Here is a 4,435-nt window from a genome sequence, read left to right on the forward strand (position 1 = left end):
CACATCAAGTGGCCAAAATATTGGAACTTCAGCTTCAACATAAGTCCTTCCAATGAATATTCAGGTTGATATCCTTTAGGATAACTTGTTTGCTCTCCTTGCAGTCCAAGGGACTCTCAAGAGTCTTCTCCAAACAGCACAGCTAGAAAGCATCAGTTCTTTGGCACTCAGGCCTTCTTAATGGTTCAACTTTCACATCCATAACATGATTACTGGGACCATAGCTCTGACTATATGGACCTTTGTGGGTAAAGTAATGTCTCTGCTTTTTAATATGCTGTCTAGTTTGGTCATAACTTTTCTCCGAGGAGCAAGCATCTTTTAATTTCATGGCTGCAGTCACCATTTGCAGTGATTTTTAAGCCAAGATAATTAAATCTGTCACTGTTTCATTTTCCCCATCTATATGCCATAATGTGATGAGACCAGATGATGTAATCTTAGTTTTTTTAATGTTGAGTTTTAATCCAGCTTTTTCAATCTCCTCTTTCACCTGCATCAAGAGCTTCTTTAGTTTTTTTTCACTTTTTGCCATCAGAGTGGAATCATCTACATACCACTGAGATTGTTGATATTTCTCCTGGCAATCTTGATTCCAGATTATGAGTCATCCAGCCCTGCATTTCACATGATGTACTCCACATATAAGTTAAATAATCAGGGTGACAATATATAGCCTTGACGTACTCCTTTCCCAATTTTGAACCAGTCCATTGTTCCATGTCCAGCACTAACTGTTGCTTCTTGTCCTGTATACAGGTTTCTTGGGTATCCCCATCTCTTTAAGAATTTTCCACAGTTTATTGTGATCCACACAGTCAAAGGCTTTAATGTAGTCAATGAAGCAGAAGTGATTTTTTAAATCCTGTTACTTTTCTGTGATCCAGCAGAAATTGGATCTGCTCTGGTTCCTCTGCCTTTTCTAAACCCAGCTTCTACAACAGAAATTCTTGGTTCATGTACTGCTGAAGCCTAGCTTGAAGGATTTTGAGCATAATCTTGCTAACATGTGAAATGATTGCAACTGTATGGTAATTTGAACATTGTTTTGGGATTCATTTCGATGAGATGAGGTTACTAAGAAAGAGACTATCCTGTACCTAGTTTAAATAAAACAATACATACAACGCCTGCGACATTTACAGAGGGGGCTGCTCTCATCCGCAGGGCCATTGACAGAAAGAATATCTTCTCAGAAACTCTCCTCCTGGAACTTACTTAGGCAGCAGCATTTCTGGAGCAACCAGAAGTGATGGAAAAGTCAAGGAAAGAGAGAATAAAATCTCCAGTCACTGAAGATAGAGTGTCTGCAGGGGAGACTCAGCAGGATACACAATCATGGCCTGAATTTAAAAACCAGAGACTAGCCTCCAGGTCGCACAGTCATCCACCAACAATGTGCCCTGGAATTTTCCTTAACACATTGTGAAATATTTAAGCAAATATAATCTGAATTGTCATTGAAGAGTTAATGTCACTTTAAGGGATTTATGCCATCTGGGGAAATGTGGATGGGCTGAAACCAGGCATTTCGGGAGAAAAGCGCTTAGGTTCCTCTTTACACTGTCCTGCCCCATATTTCTCCGTAGGGCAATCGAAGAATTCCAGTGTCCTTGGTTCTGAGTATCAGAGCTGGAAGTGCTTTGACAGTACCTCTGGAGAGAGAAACAACACCTCTTGCAGGGCTGCCCACAGCCAGAGCCGCATCTGCACTCTGGGTTTGTGCTCAGCTCCCCCGCAGCCCTGTGTCACTGTGTCACTCAGAGCACAGTAGTACACGCCGAGTCTGATGTTTGCACTGCCTGTTTCTGCAGGTGGAAGGAGCTGTCACTCTTAACAAGAGTGGCCTGAAAACCTTCATGCTCTACCTTCTTGTCTGCTGTTAAGCCCTTCAGGAGGAGTTGAGGAGCTTTGTTGAGATGCTGGACATACCAGAAAAGATAGGGAGAAAAATCAGCCGTCTGGTAAGTGCAGTTCAGGGTCATGAGAGCCCCCTCTGAGACAGTCACTGGGCCTTCTGTCTGGTTCACTGAGTCACCATTGGTCCCTCCTACAAGAAAATCACTTTGTTATCATAGAAATGTACAGGAGAGGAGTTTTCAGTCAGAGAAGAAAAATAAAACTTATCCATAATTATAAGAAAGTAAAAAATCATTAACATTTAGAATAAAATGTTACTTACCTAATACTAAGATGATCAGAAGAACTGAGTGAGTGACAGGATGCATGTTCGCAAAAGAAAACGATCCTTGTTCCCTGAAATACATCAGTCTAACAAGTCTAGTCTCCATCTGGATGTTACAGAAGCTCCTCGCTCAGAAACTGAGAGCCCCTTTCTGTACTGCAGCAATATTCTGTCTTGGGCTACAAAGCAGGCAAGTGAAACCAGAACCACATCTGAAGGAAGCCCCGCCCTCTGGTGGTGATCGTGAAAATTGCACCACAGTCCGGTCTGACCTATTCCTCCTGATAGTTTGTGGGATTACATACAGTAGAATGGGACAGGACCCTAAGAAGAGAGTCCTAAATATAAGCGTGCTTGGGGAATATTCTATTATTACTTCCATAATTTTTTGCATGGTACAGGTTTTTTCTAGCTTCGCAAGAAACCCCAGTTACAATTTCTAGATGGAATAGTCAGAGGTTTCTTCCTTGCATGTGTCTCAATTCCCATGGGTCAGAGAAGGATCCCTCTGTATGGAAAGTGCTCCCTCCTCTCCCCAAGTCATTTCTCTGAAGTAGTTTATATTCATGTTGACTCTGTCAACATGCCATGGAGAAAATTTTATGAGGCAGGTGTCAAATAATGTATAGTTAAATGCTAAGGTTATTATCCTGATTTATCATGGAATGACAGATTTGTAAAACACAATAAAAGGAAAATACATGACTTCTTTCTCACTGATAACGGGAGAGTTGATCTCCCAATTGGAAAGCTATTTTTGGACCTTGAACATCAGGGAGCACAGGGATAAGGAAAACAGATGAGATGAGCACTAACATTGCCCAGCTTACTTGATGGAGGCAGCTTCCAGGCACCAGTGCATGAGGGATTTTACCAAAATAGTGGCAGCTGTCTCATTGTGGGATTGAGACAGAATAGGAGAACAGAGATCCTGAAATACCTAAAAATTGTGGACCTCTGTACAGGAGAGGAGGAATGTTGACAAAAGAGAGAGAGAGTGATGCAAAGCAGGGTTGGGGGTGCAGAGTGGAGGGGAGTTGGGCCATCCTTGGATGACAGCAACCTTATACCTTTAGCCTCATGAGGGACAGGTGGCCTTACTTAGACCCTTGGTTCTTGAAACACAATCACTATTGTTTTACTTCTTGTCACATAGTTGTTTTAACTCAACTAAGTATTTTTTAGAATGGCAAGTTTAGATGCTTACTATGTTAGCCAGGCACTCTTCATTCCAGAGGCATGTCTACGTGTTGTTCGTCTGTTTTCTGTTTATTTGTTTTATTAAGGACTCAGGAATCTCTATGGAAAGAACTGTTTGCTCAGTGTCTGTCAGCCCATTTGTCTGGTTTCCTGTGCAATTATTTGTGCCAGTGAAGTGAACCCAGCAGAAGATTTAATGTGGTCATTTCATAGCTTATTTTCTCTAGGGTTGGGTTTACCTTATGCAAAGTAAGACTGTATTATGGTAAGAAGTCAAAGCATTGCTCTTTGCTGACATACACCATTCTAAGGCATGGGAACACTGCAGCTGCAGAGAGCTGGGGAGGTTGCCTTACTCGGGCTTTCGGGGCAGTGCTGTCAACCCAGGATCAATGCTGTGACCTTAGTTGAATTATTCCAATTTGTTTATTTTTCTTTTTATTTCCAGTACTCTAGGAGAAAAGGATCGTGCTGTGATGTATGTCAAAGAGTGTACTGCCTATGTTTTCCTTGAAGAGTTTTATGGATTCTGGCCTTCATTTTAAGTCATTAATCCATTTTAAGTTTATCTTGTGTATGGTGCTGGGAAAGGGATCTAGTGTCATCCTTTTACTTGTAGCTTTCCAATTATCTTCCAATTAAAAATAAATGTTTCTAAATGGCAATGACCAAGTCAGTTGAACACAAGAGCAATGATCTTCAAATGATACTTATTTATGGACATAGAATTTCTCAACAGTGAAAATTACCTGTTTTTCCTAAAATTAGGGTATTTTTTAAATGTGCGGGCTGTTTGCTGAGTTGTTCTCGTTTTGTTTTTGCTTTTGGCTGCGCTGGGTCTTAATTTCGGCTTCTGAGATCCAGTTCCCTGACCAAGGATCAAACCCAGGCCCCTGGCATTGTGAGCGCAGAGTCCTAGCCCCTGGACCAAAGTTCTCCCTACAATTAGGGTCTTGAGTCAAGTTACCAAGCTGGCAGGATTCTGGCTCAGGCAGGATCACTGAGGTTCTCTTAAACTGTTGTGCATGTTCAGGAACCCCTGGGCTCCAG

General features: G+C 41.8%; 1 pseudogene; it reads right to left on the reverse strand.

The window, feature by feature from the left end:
- Nucleotides 1-1,562: 1,562 nt before the first annotated feature.
- LOC108634982 lies at nt 1,563-2,326 on the reverse strand (annotated as a pseudogene).
- Nucleotides 2,327-4,435: the final 2,109 nt, after the last annotated feature.

This window comes from Capra hircus, unplaced genomic scaffold (genome assembly GCF_001704415.2).
Source record: "Capra hircus breed San Clemente unplaced genomic scaffold, ASM170441v1, whole genome shotgun sequence".
Lineage (NCBI taxonomy): Eukaryota > Metazoa > Chordata > Mammalia > Artiodactyla > Bovidae > Capra > Capra hircus.